The sequence below is a fragment of the Gordionus sp. m RMFG-2023 genome, chromosome 2 (assembly GCF_954871325.1).
Source record: "Gordionus sp. m RMFG-2023 chromosome 2, tfGorSpeb1-WG-v2, whole genome shotgun sequence".
Classification (NCBI taxonomy): Eukaryota; Metazoa; Nematomorpha; class Gordioida; order Chordodea; family Parachordodidae; genus Gordionus; species Gordionus sp. m RMFG-2023.
Window position 1 is genome coordinate 58,208,295 of NC_088776.1, and position 20,797 is coordinate 58,229,091.

Genomic DNA, 20,797 nt, shown 5'->3' on the forward strand with positions numbered 1-20,797 from the left:
TTCCCAAAAGTTAAATAAATATATGAATAAGTTAGTATAAAAGGAAACTAAATAAAAATGCTATAAAGAGGATTAAATATATAATAACGACATAATATATATTATTAAAATAAATAGGATGGATCAGCATGGGCTTTAATAGATTCCTAATATTTTATAGTTATATCTATTCAAATATTTTGGAGAGGATCTACTTTTTTTTCCCCAAGACGTTTGATTAAGGTAGTATAGTATTAGTGTGGTTGTATCATATAAATTAGAAAATAACAAAAAATTATGGCGAAATTCTTTGAAAATTCATAGGGTTTTATAGATATACTTTATACATAAATACGATTCTGTCAAAAATAGGTCTTACAAAGATTATAAAAAAGTGAGCTAGGTATTGTTTAAGTTTTCATAAATTTGTTTAAAACTTGGACATTTACAAATAATTCGAAATTGTTAATTTTAACTTATTTAAATTTAATTTTAAAAAGCCAACATGAGAGCTCGCCTAAAATATTTTTTTTTTTTGTAAAAATAAAATTTATTATATAATAGATGTTAAAATGAAATAGTAATTGAAAAAAAAAATAGATCTAAATTCTAGTTAAACATAGAGTTAGGAAAACTATGCTATTAGAGGTAATTTCAGATGGTACAGTGGAAATATTTCTAGATGTAATAGATGACCTGCCATATTATCAATAGAGTGTGTGAGAGAAAGTGATAAAATATTTGGATAAACTACAATTGGATTTATATTATATATAGTATATATATATATATATAATAAATTTAAAGATATCAGATAATATTTGATATATCAATGACGAGACTCTGTCTATACCCCACATATTGAGGTGGAGATTATATAAGGGAAAATATTTATCAAACTATTTCTTTTAAACATAATTAGCTATTTCAAATTAAATATCATTTAATCTATGCTCTTTTTACGTAATAGTTAAATTTCCTATACTCAACACATATACTGATGAAAGATTGGCAAAATATAATAGTATAACTAAGAAAAATATATTTATTGTCGTATTACATATTGAATCAACTAGAAGGCGATTCCCAACTATAACTACAAAATTACGCATCGAATAATTTATTATTCGCCTTCGCAACGAATAATAAAATCCTTATTCGGTTCGATTAAAATAAAAGTTTTATTTTCCCATAAATTAAAAAAGACCGGTTATTAAATTTATTTTGAAAAAAAAATTTAAATTTGGAAGACAAATAAATTTTATTGGTAAAGATAAAACAGAAGCATACATACATATATATATAGCAAATTCATGTATAATAATATAACATGAAAATTTAAATATAATATCATAATTAATTATAAATTTTATGATTTATTATTTAATTTTGAAATTAAAATATAATTTCAATTTGTAATTTATATTTTCATTTGTATTATAAACCTAAATCACGTGTTAATAATTGAAAATGTCATCGCCTATGGATATCCAAATCGTTGAAAGTGATTCAGACAATAATATTAATGAAATGGAAGAAACTATGGAAATGTTCTTAATAGCTATACTACAAATTTCCCATTCCCTAGATTTGAAATTTTTTTAAAATAAATATATAACCAAAACTGGTTTCAAATTTATTTGTTTAAAATGTAAAAAAAAATATTTCCTCAAAACAATCCAGTAGCTATAACCTTAAGAAACACCTAAAGGTAAATTGTCATTTTTACATTCTAATATTATTTATTTTATAAGACTGTTCATGAGTTTTAAGGAAATCGAGAAAGATCTAAATAATTTTGGTATAGGCCATTCTACATCCAAAAAGACTAATTCAATTCAAACTAAATTAATTAATAATGCAAATTACAAAATTTCTCAGAAATTGGCTGATAAAGTTATTGTTGATTTTATAATTTATACAGTTCAGCCAATGTCCTTAGTTGATAATCCATCATTTACCATGATAATTAAAACTCTATCCCCTGGTTCAACAAAGTTATGCCGCCAGGCACTAATGAATAAAATAGCAGATAACTTTAAAATAATGAAAGATGCTCTAATAGTAGAGTTATCAGAGATATCATATATATGTACCACGGGAGTATGAACACATAACAGAAGGTAAAAACTTATTTATATTTACAAATTGATCTGATTAAATTTTTGAGCCTATTTGGGAATCACAGGCCATTGGCTAGACCCTAAGACTTTAAAAAGAAGATCTGTGGCATTAGCCCTACAAAATGATAATAGGATGCCAGACATATGATATACTTGCAAATAAAATTATTGATAATCTATCTTATATTAAAAATATGTATATAAGATTAAATACGCCCTTACCCTCAAGTGCTAGTGTCAAGAGATTATATAGTGAGTCAAAACTTATACTTTCTGATCGTCGTTCTAGACTTGGGGATGATAATATTGAAATGATTTCATTATTAAAATGCATCAAATTACCATAAATATTAATTTTATCATAAATTTTTTATAATCAACACTAACTATATTTTAATATTTATAAATGTTGATTTTTATATATTTACTATACAATAACATCATAAGCATAAAATAAAAAATTTGTTTGTAAATTTTTTTATAAAATGTAGCTTAAAAAGTAGCTAAAGCTACTTTTAAAAAATAGTAGCTAATAGCGAGCTCCTTTTTTTTGACAAATAGCGATAGCGGTAGCGCACTACTTTTAAAAGTAGCGTTTAACAACTCTTATAATTTTCCGATGTCTTCACTACGTCCGTAACGTCATGTCATCGGTACGTATTTTTATTTTTTTTATTTGTTGATTTTATTTATTTATTTTATACAAACAGATGATCCTATAACTTAATCTTTTATTCAAATGTAGAGGCCATATTAAAACGAATAATCAAAGTAATACATTATTTACTAGATATTACAAATTATTAATATTTTATATAAAATTCAATTTACTTGTGAGGTGGGCTTGAGAATATTTATTTATATTATTAAGATCTTGGTAGCTTGCAAAAAGTAATACATTATTTACAAAATATTACAAATTATTAATATTGATTGGGATTTTAAATGTTAAATGTTAGTTTATGTTAATATACATTAAATATAGCTATTTACAAAATATTACAAATTATTAATATTTTAAATAGAAATTCAATTTAACAGATGATCCTATAACTTAAGTTTTCTATGCAACTGTAGGAGGCCATATTAAAACCAATTGTCAAAGTAATACATTATTTACTAAATAGAGTTATCTCCAATAATACGAGATGATTCTCTAATAAGTGGTTTGCCCAGACTTTCTCAGTTTCCCTTATTACCAATTCACATGTTTTTTTTGCATATATAACTAGGAGTTAACTCATTGATTAATTGGGAAATCAATGATTTCTCATTCATTAATTATAATTTAATATTTCTAGGCTTGGGAAATTTTTTTCAAAATTATTATGGGTTGGACTGGGCTTAAAAATTATTTCTCAAAATATTTAACTAAATTAATATAACAATTTTTATGGATCCTACTTTTTTTAAAGTATACCATTTTGCCGGATTCACCATTGCTCTATTATCCCTGCTGATTATTTTGTATAACGCACAAAAAAATATACATAGTACATTATTTTTAATATAAATAATTTTATATATGATTTTATATCTATTCCAAAAAATCGAATATTTTTTTATAATTTAAATAAATTTATATTATTTTAAGCGTCCCACGTATTTTTAAGGCTATCCATTTTGTCGGGCCGCACATAATGCCCTTTTATCTCTGATATATTTTGTCTAACTGAAAATTATACAAAGTACATTTTTAAAATTTAACTAAATTAATATAACAATTTTTAAGCATCCTACTTTTTTTAAAAGCTTACCAATTTGTCGGAACCACCATTTCTCTATTATCCCTGATGATTATTTTGTATAACGCACAAATAAATATACATAGTACATTATTTTTATTATAAATAATTTTATATATGATTTTATATCTATTCCAAAAAATCATTATATATTACGATATTTATTTTTATTCAATTAAAATTATATATTTATTCTTAAGGTTCCCACCTTTTGTAACAATATTCATTTTTATTTTTTCAATAAAAAATAGTAAAAGGGGTTTTCTAGTTTTAGGATTTTATATTTATTCCAAAAAAAATACATATTACGGTATTTATATATTATTTAAATTATTCTAAACTTATTCACAAGGATCCTATTTTTTTTTAAGTTTGCCATTGGTCTCTCCGAATGGTATTTTATTTTATTCTTACCTTATAAAATTAACTTGAAAATTTTTTTTTTTTTTACTTTAGAAAACTATCCCCATCTTATTTCCTCTTTATAATTGTTCAAATATTGATATATCAGCCATTAATAAAGAACAAATGCAAAATAAACCTTTAGAATATCATAATAGGCTTGATAAGACCCCCAAAAATTTTTTTTGATGATAGCTCTCCAACTACTAGATATATGCATCTAATATTGACCCATCTACTGGTTTACATTATTTTCATGTGTTTTTTTAATTTCAGCAATAGTTTATTTATATTTTTGCATGATTTCTTTATTTGTCTAGGCTAACCCAACCTTAATTCCTCACATTGCTACAAAACATGATGAATCTATTAAAGATAAGCAAAGAAAATAATGACGAATAAACAAAGGCCTTGCCGTTCTAGCGTTACTGGTAGCCAAAATAATAAAGAACTACGCTTGAAATTAACTCCTCTGGAGATTTATCTTGTTTTTTTACCTTATGTTTCATATTTATATGTTTATTTTATTTTCACCCAGTTGCCAAGGATTTGCTCTTAACTTTATCAAATACACAACATAATAATTATTCCTCATTATTTTTTAAAAAAATTAACCTAAATTTATATGTCAATAAAAAATATTTTCTTAAAAAATATATAAATAATTTGATAAGTTTCATTAGTGTTTAATGACATTTTTGAAATTTAAATAGATTGCATTTTTTTTTTACTTAACATAAAAATATAGACAAATAATTTGGGAAATGCAAGACATACATTAAATTTATCCGAAAAGATACAATAACCCTATATAATAAACAACAATTTATTTTTTATATATAATTTTAATTGATCATATTACCAAATCGGTTATTTTATTTTATTTGTCATGATTCTCTAATAAGTCGTTTGCCCAGGCCTTCCAGTTTCTCTTAATATGGAATTCACATGTTTTTTACATCTTAAACTAATTTGTATATCAGATATTTCCCCTTCATGTGATGATAAATCAATTAAAAATTTAACTATCTCCGAGGTAGGAAAAAATTTTCAATATTATATTGGATACGAATGGGCTTGGAACCTCAAAATTAATATTGGCTTGCACCTGACATGGGAATATCTTTTACAAATTATTAAGGGTTGAGCTGGGTTTGATAAATTTTTTATAATTATATGCTTCCTAATATTGTGAGCTTGGACCTGGCATGACATCTATCGTAAAAAAATGAATAAAAATCTCATTCCCTGTCATTTTTGACGGGCTTTCTACTAGTTCATATAATGGAGAAAGACGAATGAGACAACAACCAATTTTTTAAAACACGATGTCTTGATGATTATATTCATTTTTAATCGTATTTCTTGCACTCCAAAAAATAGGAGTTGCTCACATGGGGTTGAAGACCCCTGTATTGATAATATGTCTTCGATAAAACAACGATTTTAGGAAGTCTCTAGCATTGTATTGGATTTTTATTTGATGGAATTCTCACTTCCTTTAAATTTACTTCCACTTCAGAAATTGGCGAGACATTCCATTTAGAAATTAGGCCCATATTTGATTGTATTAATGGTTTGATTGATTTTAAACATTTTTATTAAAAAAATTATAACTTTATATTTCAATATAAGATCAAATTAAAAATTTATATACTATAAAAAAGAATTTTAAAATTTAAATCCCAAAAAGGAACCATAATTTCGAAAAATTTCTATTTAAATTTTTATGGCGCTTATATAAAAATTCTCTGGCTTCGTTTGTAAAAAGATGTATTTTTAGTAACGTTGATATTATAAGATATTCAAAAAAAAATTCAAATTTAAGCTTGGAATCTAACATCGCAGATAAAATAGTTTCCAAATTTGTAATTATAATTTGATCCTATATTATATTGAGCATTAATTGTGTTTATTAGTGAGACTTAAGTGCCCAATTAATGAAATTTAAAATGGGATCACATAGTATATGGGTTTTCTTTGATATAGCAACAGTAAAATCATATAAGATGATGTTTATATGTATTCTTTCTAATACTATATTAACGAATTAAATTAGCCTTTAAATAAAAATAAATACTTCACTAGCCAAGAGACTGAGAAGCGATAATGTTTTTCTTCAATAATGGATATGTAGCCTTATTGAAACATAAATATATTATCCTAAAAGTTCTAAGTAATCTTGACCCTAAAATTACTTCATAAAAAATTACATCTTTGGTTGAAATTTGAAAACAAAAGCTGTCTATATTAATTAACGTTAAAATTTTTTTTTATAGTTGTATATATAGTAAATCGCATATAAAAATATATATTTTGTTAATCCATAAAACAATTTTCGGATAGTTGACTTGACACGACAATTTTAGCAAGGATAAAAAATAAAATGTTTCTTTGTTATTCAACTAAGAAATTTTATTAAATAATAATAAATTCAAATATTTCATATTTCTTAATAATATATGATTATTTACCAATTTATTTTCATGAATACTATATATTATTTTAGACGAATAATTTGTAATAATCAAATAATTGCTTTATTCTTATTCGTTAAATAAGAATCAATAGTGTTGTTAAATGGCTCGTTTTGAGCTAATTTTTAAAAACGGCTAACTTGATATTTTAGCCAGAAAAATATTGCCTAAACCTCGAGATTTCGTTAGTATCTGTCTACTATTTTGTTCCCTCTATGAGCAAAATGTTCAGGCTTGCGTAGTATTTTTCTGGATGAAATATTGAGTTAGCCGTCTACTCAAAACGAGCCGTTTAACAACACTAGAATTGAATATTGAATAATTTGTTTTAGGATATTTTCAACTCATTACACTTGATTTTCTATAAAATTTGTATGGTGGCAGTAAATGTACCCAGTAAAAATACAAAGAAAGAAAGAAAGAAAGAAAGAAAGAAAGAAAGAAAGAAAGAAAGAAATAATAAATAAATAAATGAAAAAAGAAAGAAAGTACCAATTTTCATTGTCAAAATTATTATAAAATTTCGGTTCATTGCACCAAAAAGATTTCATAAAATTTAATTTTTTTTAAAAAATCCAAAATTACTTAGCAAAATAATTATGATAGCAGTTGGGTCTGGAAGACCTACAGTGCTCATCTGTACATTTTAATCAATTTGTGATAAATTAAATCAATTAGTGGCCAACCAATATTCTTCTACAAAAGAATACAAATTATTGTTGCCCAAAATCTATATATTCCACCCCTTATCGTTACTTTAAGAAATACTTAAAGAGAGACATAATTCATTGTTGATAATTAATTCCATATATTGCTGGACATTTATGGTTGGTAATCGTAACACGCTCTAAACGTTCAAGATTGACTAATTAAATAATTAATTGCTCAATCTTGTGTCGTCGCATCAATCTTTATTTTTTAACTCATTGAAATCTAATTTGAATAATGAATTTTTTTATTAATATCAGACTTTGCATAGAAATACGATTTTGTAGATTAAGATCATGCTCAAACAATTGTTAGATAATAATCCGGCAACACTTGATCCATTTATGTTTTATTATCATCCTTATGTTTACATTCGAATACATGTATTTCCTATCACATGACCTTTTCATACCCATAAGCTAATGTTTAGGCGACTGAAGTACTTTGCATCTCAACATCGCTATTGTTTATTGAGTAAGGGTTTTTCAAAATTTTGCCTAAAATGTATTTCAATATGGGGTAGAATTATAATAACTGCTCTATAGATTTGAGATAAATTTTGATATATTATATGGAAAGAGCGAATATAAAATTTATTCAGAATTTATCGTGAAATTATTCGAAATTTCCAGGGTAAGTATTTTGTATATATGGAAGAAATTTTAAGGTAAAATCAGATTTTTTTTTTCAGATTTAAAAAAGACGCTCACAATAAAATAATGATAAAAAAAAATAATACAACATTTCATCAAATCAAAACTATCCTATCTAATTATTTTATATTTACCCATATTATTATTATTGAAAGTCTAATCAATTAGCCTAGTATAAAATAATTATGTAGTAATTGTTAGGGGGGTTAGAAGCATTCATTTCTATGGGAAAATTATAAAAAGAAGTAAAACGTTACCAGATATGCCATTTTTCTAAAAAATGAGGAAATGCTCGTATAATTGATTTACTATCAGAAATAGTCAGGGCTAAACTTATTGAAGATCCAATTATATATGACATTCGATTAGTATATAGAAAGCATCGAGAAGATTAAGATCAATATCACATAGATTAATATTTATAAAAAACAATATATTATTAATATATTGTTTGATTAGATTATATTTATAAATTACATCTTATATTATGTTTTTCGAATTAAACTATAAATCTGTCTCTCCTATATCTATATTATTTATAATTAATTTACCAATGCGACATACTAACCTTCCTTGCTAGGCCTACATTCAGGATTTTAGGCTTATTTTTTTTATTGAATATATTGAGACATATGCCAAAATGTCGCAGGAAAATTGTATTGCGCTTATTTATATTTATAATCAATAAACATAGCTAAGATCACACAAAACAAATCCAACAACATTTATTTGTATAACGTTTACCTTTACATTGGAGAAAAAATTAGTTGCTATTTAGGCATATATAAATAATATGATATCTTTTCAACACATTCTTTGTTTATTATAATTTTATATAATCATTGACCAATATTCAAGGTTAAGTTACAAATCGACAAAAAAAATATACCTGGAAATACAAGGTTAACGTTTCAAATCTAATCAAAACACGATAATTAATTTTTAATATTTTCTGCGCACAATATCTTTTATCATTAAGGTCAAGAATTTTTTTGTGTAAATAATCATTTTCCTTAAATATGATAAGACTCGTTAATATTTAAAAAAAAAATTATAATATTACTTTTAAAGCTGAATTGAAAAAAAAGTTTATTTTTTTTTAAAAATTTATTAATCTAAAATTTTCAAGAAAATGATATTCATTCTATTTAGTGTTGTTAATCGGCTTAGCCGAGTCGGCTCGAAATGAGCTCACCCAAATTTTGGGTCGTTTTTTTCGACTCCAACTCAAAGTTTTGGTCGTTTTTTACGACTTCGACCCGAGTTCAAGCCGAAAAAACGACTTCGACCCAAAATATGGGTCGTTTTTTCGACTCCGACCCAAGTCCAAGCCGAAAAACGCTTGTCAGTTAATACAGCGTTAGCTATACTAAAAACTCGCTCAACAGGGGCGGATGAAGGGATTGTGGTGTTATACTTGATAAACAATTCTCTTAAAAGGGGGAATTTATTAAAAACATTTAATGTTTTATCCATTGTTTCAAAAAATTGAGCTATGTTATCATCCTCCAATCTGCCCTCTTCTTCCTCGTCAAATAGAGGGATATCTCGGAATTGACATTAAATAAAGATGTACCATAGAAAAGAGCCATTGTTATGATGGTTATTTTTGAACTTTTTTAAATAAAATAGATAAAAAAATATATTGTAGACATGTTAAATCAAAATTTCAGTGAAGATGTACCATAGATAAGTGACAATTGTCATAATCGACATTTTTGAACTTTTTAGAGTCTTTGATAGCAAATTGCTAAATATATATATATCTGAACATGCTAAATTAAAAATCTCAGTGAGGATGTATCATAGATAGGTGACAATTGTCATAATCGTTATACTTGAACTTTTATCAATTCTTTTAAGAAGTAGCTAAAAATATATATTCTAAACATGTTAATATTTAATATCCAGTGAGGATATATCATATATAAGTGAGCAATTGTCATAATCGCTATATTTTGAACTTTTTCAAATTCTTCGTTAAAGGAAAATAGCTAAGAATATATATTCTAAACATGTTAAATTTAAAATTCAGAGGATGTAATATTTTAAATCCTCAAACTTAAAAATATAATATGAATAAAACATAGGAGTTTATGTGATAGTTTATTTTCTAACCCAGTCTATGACAATAACATATTTAAGAATTTTATTATAAATTAAAATTACAAGAAATATATTAGCATCTCATTTTATCACTTAAAAATTATTATGTACCTAACTACTCGTATATATAATAACGATTTTTTGTCCCTTATTTATGATACATCCTCACTGAAATTTTAATTTAACATGTTTAGGATATATTTTTTAGCTATTTGCTTTAAAAAAATTAAAAAAGTTCAAAAATAGCGATTATGACAATTGTCACCTATCTATGATACATCCTCACTGAATTTTAAATTTAACATGTTTAGAATATATATTTTTAGCTATTTCCTTTAAAAAAATTGAAAAAGTTCAAAAATAACGATTATGACAATTGTCACCTATCTATGATACATCCTCACTGAATTTTAAATTTAACATGTTTAGAATATATATTTTTAGCTATTTCCTTTAAAAAAATTGAAAAAAGTTCAAAAATAACGATTATGACAATTGTCACCTATCTATGATACATCCTCACTGAATTTTTAATTTAAAATGTTCGGAATATAATATTAATTTTTCAAATAAATTAAAAATCAAAATAGTGTTTATAAAATTGAACGTATCTGTAATAATTGATCACTGCGTTCAATCAAATGAAAAGGTAACTTTTAGCGTTCACGTTCAAAGTTCAGTCAAAAAAAAATGGAACGCCGTTCATACACCTCTGTTTTAAATAACAGTTGAACTTATGTTCACGAACGCGTTCATTTTGAACACGATTTGTTTCAACACTATGATAAAGAATTTAATTAATATTTATAGAATATATATTTTTAGCTATTTCCTTTAAAAAAATTTGAAAAAGTTCAAAAATAGCGATTATGACAATTGTCACCTATCTATGATACATCCTCACTGAATTTTAAATTTAACATGTTTAGAATATATATTTTTAGCTATTTCCTTTAAAAAAATTGGAAAAGGTTCAAAAATAACGATTATGACAATTGTCACCTATCTATGATACATCCTCACTGAATTTTTAATTTAACATGTTCAGAATATATATTTTTAGCAATTTGCTTTAAAAAAACTCAAAAAAGTTCAAAAATGGCGATTATGACAATTGTCACTTATCTATGGTACATCTTCACTGAAATTTTGATTTAACATGTCTACAATATATATTTTTATCTATTTCATTTAAAAGAGTTCAAAAATAACCATCATAACAAATGGCTCTTTTCTATGGTACATCTTTACTTAAAAATCTTTAAAAAATAACTATGATGGAATAGTTAATCCAGAGCGTTATAATTTAAAGAAAATAAATTATAATATTACTTTTAAAGCTGAATTGGGAAAAGTTTATTTTTTAAAAAAATTTATTACTCTAAAATTTTCAAGAAAATGATATTCATTCTATTCCTATGCATATTAGTTAATATTAAAGCCCATCCAAGAGGTTTAAAGAAAATATAATGTTTAATTATATTTGTAATAGATATATCCTGTACAAATTAGACCGGGTAGTAAGTTGGATATATTTATATTTCGCGATCTGGTAGGTAGGAAAATAAAACATTATTTTTATAGATCGGAAATCAAATATATCATTTATAGGAATATTATTTGTCCGATTATTACATTCTTCACTTCAATTTTGTGCTAATCTATATAACTAGAAAACCGAAGTGGGTGATTTATAAATATTAGGTGTAATAGTTTAATTTAGGACTCGTCCCATATCATGGTATGGCTATATAATACAAATTCTAAAGTTTCTAGTATAGTTTTGATATTTTATTAAATAACTGCCATTTTAGGGACACAAACAACGTGATATATATGACGATCAATCAATCAATAATTTAATAAAGCATATCATTGTATATTATATCCGGTGTTCAAAATAGCTTATCGATAACTCGTTTGTAAAATGTCAAATATTCGATATATTTTTTTTGAATTCATTTTTATTTTAAGATCGGGGTGAATGGTTATAGCTCATGATATTAATTTTTAATGTGACATGTAATATTTTTGATTTCACATATTCATCTCAATAATTGAAGAGCATTTCAAGGTAAGCATTTTCTAATCACGATCGCTGAAATATATTTTTTTAAAGAAAAATTAATAATTAGTCATTCTTCTCCGGTGATGGTTAAGAATTTTTTTATAATTTAAAATTATAGCATTAGACTACACAAAACTAATTTTTTCTTTGATCAATAAGAACCTTGAAATTAGTGATTTAATAGCTCCTTTGGCTGACGAGTAGTGCTGTGAACTGCAGGGAGGGGATAGGAGGTACGCGCCTTTAATGGGGGTGGGATAATTATTTGGGGGGGGGTATCTATTAAATTTTGAGATGAAATAGGATAAAATATATTCCGGTAAAAATTAATACTTTTATTATGAACCTATTATAATACAATGTTATTGCTAATCATTCACCAAATCTATATATTGCAAACAATCATAATTTTTCAAATAAAACTTTCTGCTATCTTTTTAAATGTAATTTAAAGGAGTTTTTAATTGAATTCATTATTTAAAAAATAACTCCTTTATATTCACAAAATTTTGAGAGTTGGTAATAGAGAGAAAATAATTTAAGTTATTATTTTTAAAATTTCTGAAATATTATTATAATATAAAAAGGTGTAATTAATAAAGGGGAAACATCGGCGCCCGAAGGCAGCAAATTACTTTTAGAGAGGTAGGCATAGGTTTTTAAGGGGGGTTTGCTTCCGGTGAAAATCCAGTCATGTAGATGCTGCATAAGTCTGGAGATTTTGCTCCTGGATAACAAAACGGTTAGGACATTAACGAAATCTAGAGGTTCACATAATATTTTTGAGCAAAATATGTTATACATTTTTAAAAATTGAACCATTTCACAGCATTGTTGACGAGTTTGATTAAGGATTATGCTATCTTCGAAGGAACAGTTTGTTGAAACCACGATAGGTATAAATATATTGTTTTCAATTAAGTGCCAATATTTATGAAATCTTATTTTAGCGATTCCTATTATTTATTAATAGAGGGGCAAAAATGTCTCTGCATTGATGTCCTATTACATAGATTACCCCATATCCAAGGGAATTAAGTATGTCCATCAAACAGCTAATTATTTATGGACTTTATATATTTGTATCTGTAGACCTGCCAATAAAGTAAATACTTAGCTTTAGAATCAACTAGTCAACATCTTTGACAGTTGTAAGGCTAAAATATGTTTAAAACGCTCGATTGGAAGACAAATATTTGATCTATTCATTTGAAATTAGATAAACAAGATTTTGTTTTAACAATGTTTTTATGCCTGTAGATCCTCTTATGGGTCACCCAAGAAAGGAGATTTTATCTTTAATTATCTGAGCAAAAAAGATAAATAACAGGAGTAGAAAATTTTAAAGTTGAGTATATTTCACAGATTTTATAATATAGGGTTAAGTTTAGTTTTTAAAGGGAAGGCAAGGGGAAATCACAAATTTCCTTTCCTTTCCTTTCCTTTCCTTTCCTTTCCTTTCCTTTCCTTTCCTTTCCTTTCCTTTCCTTTCCTTTCCTTTCCTTTCCTTTCCTTTCCTTTCCTTTCCTTTCCTTTCCTTTCCTTTCCTTTCCTTTCCTTTCCTTTCCTTTCCTTTCCTTTCCTTTCCTTTCCTTTCCTTTCCTTTCCTTTCCTTTCCTTTCCTTTCCTTTCCTTTCCTTTCCTTTCCTTTCCTTTCCTTTCCTTTCCTTTCCTTTCCTTTCCTTTCCTTTCCTTTCCTTTCCTTTCCTTTCCTTTCCTTTCCTTTCCTTTCCTTTCCTTTCCTTTCCTTTTCCTTTCCTTTCCTTTCCTTTCCTTTCCTTTCCTTTCCTTTCCTTTCCTTTCCTTTCCTTTCCTTTCCTTTCCTTTCCTTTCCTTTCCTTTCCTTTCCTTTCCTTTCCTTTCCTTTCCTTTCCTTTCCTTTCCTTTCCTTTCCTTTCCTTTCCTTTCCTTTCCTTTCCTTTCTCCTTTCCTTTCCTTTCCTTTCCTTTCCTTTCCTTTCCTTTCCTTTCCTTTCCTTTCCTTTCCTTTCCTTTCCTTTCCTTTCCTTTCCTTTCCTTTCCTTTCCTTTCCTTTCCTTTCCTTTCCTTTCCTTTCCTTTCCTTTCCTTTCCTTTCCTTTTCTTCCCTTTCATTATATTTGTTTTCTTATAAATTTTAAATATTTGCGATTATAATATATGAAATTTCAATTTTCATTATATTTAAATGTATATTTTATTAAAGGTTCAACGAAATATATCTTGTTAGAAATAACAATTCAGTAATGTCCTATATCGAAGGGAGTGATAGGGAGTTAGATACATATTCAACAAATAATATCACCAATAAAACGTTGATTTTATTTGAGAAGCTTGAATTATTGAACCTAATAAAGTTGAAACAACTCAATCTAACATTCAAAATTCAAGCTTATGTTAGTAGTAATTACTTGTATATTACATTTTAGTAACTTTTGTTAGATCGAAATTGGCTTGAATAGCGTGTTGGCGCTAATTTCAAAGTATGTATGTTACCGTTAAATAGTAGCATATCATATGTATGCTTGGAATTCGTAAGAGCAAACGTGAGTTAAATTTTTAAGAACAAGATGTAAGACCAAAAGAAAAAAGGAAGGAAGGAAGGAAATGAGGAAGGAAGATGAAAAGGTGGAACTCAATATATTTTTGTTTATATTTATATATATATAGGTAAGAATAAGAATTAACAAACTGAATGTAACGATGATAGTAATACATCAGAACTACAACAGTTCAGCTACATATCAAAATCATATAGTATACTACTTCTCATGGAGTCTACCAAATGAAAATTATTATCAATATCATTATACAGGTGGAATATACAATATATCTTCTATTCTCAGCTTCTGCATTTAAATAAATGCTACAATAATAAACAAAATAATTAGATATTTTATATTTTACTGATATAGGTCAATTATACCTATACATTTATAATTATTTTTACTCTAATAAATTATGAAAGACTATCAATTTAACAATATTAAGTAATACCTGACATGACAATTTTCTATATGATTTAGACACTTGTTTTAATTATTAAACTTTTATATTATTTTTATTCAAATTAAATAATGAATCGTTTAAAAGAATATAATATATATTACGTTAAAGATCATGTTTCGCAAGCATTTGAAAGAATATAGAGATTTGTTTTAAAAAAGAGCGACTATATATGAAATAAACCTTACCCAAAATTAATAAATATATGAATATGTTATAAAATAAATAGAAAGGGTCGACAGACTATGGATTAGGTTCTTAATATTATATAGTTCAAATATTTTGACGGTGGTAAAACTCATTTTTAAGAAAGTATGGATTAGGGTATCACGTCAATTCGGCGCGGAAAATTCGGCGCATATTTGGCGCGGCTACATTTCAGTGCGGCGTTAATTAGGCGCGGCGACAATTCAGCGCGTATCTATTACAGTTGCAATTTATTATATATTACTTAGTATAAAAAAATAAGGATGATTAAATAAAAATCATTTTGAATGTTTGTCCTATCAATTATTCCTCATATTTATATTACAAAAATCTCAATTTTATTTACTAAATGTGTAATATAAAAAAAATTTACAACCAATATTTATACCTATTTCTTTGGTTGACCAATTTATCACATAAGGTATGTTGATTAGTAGCCAATGTTATGTAAGTTGAGATTTTGGGCATATTACTTATCAGGGGGTTATATTATTTTTTTAAACTTTTATAATTTTTTTTTTTATTGTCTAAAATTAATAAGGCGTGAAAAGGGGATTAAGATTTAACATTATAGTGATTATCAGGGGGGTATTTTGGGTCTATTTTTAAAAACGGTTGATTAAGATTTTAGCCAAAATAATATATAAGATTAGAGATAGAGGTCAAATCTTTATTTTCTTTTTTCCTTATATGCGCAAAATCTCCAGGCTTAAATAATATTGGCTACTAATCAACATACCTTATAATGTGGATAAATTGGTCAATTAAAGAAATAGATATAAATATTAGTAATTTTTTTTTGATATTACACATTTAGTAAAAAAAATTGAGATTTTTGTAAGAATAAATATGAAGAAATAATTAATAATACCAGCATTCAAAATTTCTATTTAATCATCCTTATATTTTTATAATAAGTATTATAATAAATTGCAACTGTGATAGATACGCGCCGAATTGTCTCCGTGACGAATTGATGCCGTACTGAATTGTCGCTGCGCTGAATTCACGTGGAACCATGGATTAGATTCTTAATATTTTATAGGCATCTATTCAAATATTTTGACGGTGGTAAAACTCATTTTAAGATCAATTTTTTGCCAGGCTGTTAGGTAGTATAGTATTCGTGAGGTTGTTCCCTATAAAATAAAATATAACAAAAAAATTATAGCGAATATCTTTGAAACTCATAGGATATAGGTATACTTTATACATAAATACAATTCTGGCAAAACTATTACAAGATTTAAGAAAGTGCGCAAGTATGGTTTAATTTTTCATAAATTTGTTTAAAACCTGTACAGTTATGATTAATTTGATATAATTGATATTTAACTTCTTTAAATTAATTTTGAAAAGCCAAAATAAAGAGCTCGTCCGAAATAATTTAAGTTTTTGTAAAAAATTTTAGTATATAATAGTAAAATTAATTTTAAAAATATGTTAAACAATATAGTAATTGTAAAAAATAAAATAGATCTAAATTCTTGTTAACATTTTAGAGATAAGAAAACTGGCTACTCGAGGTAATTTCCGATGGTATTGTGGAAACATCTAGACGTTATAAATGACCTGTCGTACGATCATTTAAAGAAATATTGTGTAAGAGGAAGAGATTAATTATTTGATAAACTACAATTAGCTGTATATAATACATATAAATAATAATATTAAATATATCAAACATAGGATAAAATAAAAAAAAATATTATATAAAAACGTAGGTTTCCAAAAAACATGTATAATTATATTTCAAAATAATGATTTGTAGGTTTTGTCTTAAAAAATAATATTCTTTTGGTTCTGATGTAAGGGCTCTTACCATATCGCCAATATTTTTCAAGAATTTTAAGGTTTCGCTTGGCATGTGTCTAAGGGAAGATATAACGACGGTGTAAAAATAGAATTTGTGAATTTGGAATATTTCATTGTTTTTTTTCTCGGCTATATCAACCGGATTAGAATTTAAATTTTTTGGGAAAGAAGATACGCATGTGAAGTCCCAAATTAAGGATATCCCTAAAGACTAAGGCACGGAAGTTAAGCCATCTGGTCTTAAGCCATCTTGAAGTCCCACCACCGGTTTTATATAATATTTTATTTTATTTTATCCTATATTTGATATGTTAATTTTAATATTAATTTATTTGATATTATATTCAGTTCTTAAATATAGTTATGAAAAGAGAAAAAAAAATATTAAATATATAGATTTTATAATATTAATGATGAAACTCTGTGCCCTGCATATTGGAGGTGAAGATTATCCAAGAAAAAAATGATGATGATAGTTAAATATACCTATATTCAAAATACATAATATATTTCTCACACAAAATTTTTAACTAATAAATGAAAGTAAAAAATAAAAATTTTAATAATGAAAATTAATAGATATTATGAATAATATATTTCTATTATAAAATTGCACAGTATTTTAAAAAAATTCAGAAATGTTTAGATATTTCTTATAAAAATAATTAGCCTTTTCAACTAAAATATCAATTAAACTAAGCCAATTTGACATTAGTGAAATTCAAACTAAATATATACAAAGAAAGATTGTCAAAATAAAATTGTATAACTTAAAAAAAATTTTTTTTTTGTCGTATTCCTTATTAATCAACTAAAAACGATTCCTAACTAAACCTACAAAAAAATACGACTCAAAAAATTTAAATCTAAGCTTGAAATCTAACATCTCAGATAAAATAGTTTCCAAAATTGTTAAATTAAATAAGATTCTATTTTATTTACGAGCATTAATTGCGTTGATGTATCAACAAAGAGACTTAAGCGCTCAAATAATGAAATATAAATTGGGAGCACTAGATTAATGTTAAGATATTGATATAGCAATGGTAAAATCATAAAAAGTTTTTAAGTTTTATTCTTTTCAATATAGCACATTCATCCTATATTAACAAATAAAATTAGCCTTTAAATTTCACTTAGCAGTTTTTCTTCAATATAGGATTTAATGTTAGGATATAAAATAATGAATATGAATATATGATCATTAAACTCCAAAATAATCTGGATACTAAAATTACTTTATAAAGAGGTTGAGACCTGAAAATAAAAGCTGTTGAATATATTTTAAAAATTGTACATGTTTTGTGAATTGCATATAAAAAAAATACTTTGTTCTTCCATATAACAATTTTCGGACAGTTGACGTGATGATAATTATAGCAAGGAAATATAATAAAATTTTTATTCGTTATACAACTAAAAAATCTTATTAAATAAGAATAAATTTAAATATTTCTTAATTATATAAGATTATTTACCAATATTTTGGAATTTGAATAATTTAATCAAATAAAAGATACAAAATTATTCGACAAATAATATAATTTTTTTTTTGAATTCAATTCGAATTTTCGAATCAATAATTGATTTATTCATATTCGTAAAATACGAATCGAATATTAAATAATTAGTTGATATTTTCAACTCGATCCCCTTTGATTTTCTAAAATGTTTGTATGGTGGCAGTAAATGTGTCCAGTAAAAATATAAATAAATAAATAAATAAATAAATAAATAAATAAATAAATAAATAAATAAATAAATAAATAAATAAACAAATAAATAAATAAATAAATAAATAAATAAATAAATAAATAAATAAATAAAGAAAGAAAGAAAGAAAGAAAGAAAGAAAGAAAGAAAGAAATCATTGTCAAAATTATTATAGAAATTTCGGTTCTTTATATCAAAAGATTTCATATTTGTCAAAAGTATCACTCAAAATTTAATCTTTTTATAGAAAATTCAAAATTACTTAGCAAAATAATTATGTAAGCAGGAGGGCCTGGAAAACCTATAATGCGCATTTGCACATTTAATCAAAATATTTTAAACTAATTATAATTGTAATTAAATTAATTAGCAACTAACCAAACTATCTATATTTTTCTATTGATGAATACAAACACTGTATTGTTGTCCCCATACTATCGAGTCACGAGTGTTAATAAATTTTAAGCTTTGAATGGATTAGACATAACGTGCTTTTCCTAAAAATAACCTGTCATGGTTGAGCATGAAAAATAATTTTTGGGAGAAAAAAAATGGATAAACTATTAAAATTTTTCAAATGTCTAATATTTGTATTTTATAGCTAAATTTTACATTTTTTTATTTCAAATTTTGTTATCCTATTATTTCAAAACAACCAGTAAAAATTTTCTCAGCCCCAACGGCTTCCAGTAAAGGATTATTTTTTATAACCAATAAAAGTTTACTAGAAGCAAACGATCGAACCCAATATATAAAAAATATCATTTCTTGTCCAGTGGCGTCACTAGAGAGGGGTGAAAAATTTGAATAGACGCCTGAAGCAAAATTTTTTTTTTTAAAGGATCCTTAATATCCCCTTGACTAAAACTAAATTTTTTTGATTTTCCTCTGAACTTTCTTTTATAATTTATTACGTAATATATAAATTAAATTATAAAATTTTAAAATTAAGTCTATCTAAATTTTTATTATATGAATACCATTTATTTATTAGATTAGATTAATACATATAAATTTTATTTTCATTGTCAGCTTGCAATCAAATTCTGTGTTAACAATAGAATATCATATCACTCACTAAATATTAATTGAGCATTAACAGTTGAAACTTTATTGACTTTTTTTATTTAAATTATTATATAACCCTAATTAAATAAATATAATCGTTTATTAATCTAAAATTAACAAATTTAATCATGTAATTCCGAATTCAAAATCACTAATCAACTATATTATTTATTTTTAAATTTAATTACCATGCCTCTTACTAAAAATATTTTCAAGGTCCAAATAAGTATATGAGATTTCTTTATAAAAGTAAGTAGACATCTAGTTTATAATCCTTTAGTATATATAATTGGTTATAGAATATTAGGTAAAATGCCACTTTTACACACGTATTTGACATTTATATATTATATTACAGTTAATATTTTAATAAATTTTACTAATAAATGCTTTTGATAATGAATATAAATAACAATTTGCATTAATTCTTAAGCGCCATCTATTTATTTTAAAATATTATTATAAATAAAACATCTTATTATTCATCCCACAATGGATGTAATATCCTTCTCTTTTTACATGCTTTTGAATTAAAATTTTAATACGAATATATTTTTGATATTATTACAAACTACTATTATTTATAGATATAATATACTAACTAGAGGTGGTGCGACAATAATATATAAAATCTTGATTACTTTTATCATATCAATCTAGTTCTTATTTAATAGTTACAAAATGTTTCATTTCTAATATAGCATTCTTTCCGTGTTAATAACTTAAGGCTTCAATATATTTGCATAAAGA

General features: G+C 25.1%; 1 long non-coding RNA gene across 4 annotated transcripts in view; it reads left to right on the top strand.

Moving 5' to 3' along the window:
- Positions 1–11,703: 11,703 nt before the first annotated feature.
- Positions 11,704–20,797, top strand: part of LOC135924301 (uncharacterized) — a 41,135-nt gene continuing 32,041 nt past the window's right edge. For 2 of the 4 annotated variants that reach the window (XR_010571324.1, XR_010571326.1), the window contains exons 1-3: positions 11,704–11,875; positions 11,917–11,961; positions 12,008–12,122. This is a non-coding gene — a long non-coding RNA (uncharacterized LOC135924301). The other 2 variants (XR_010571327.1, XR_010571325.1) reach the window with 2 other exon arrangements.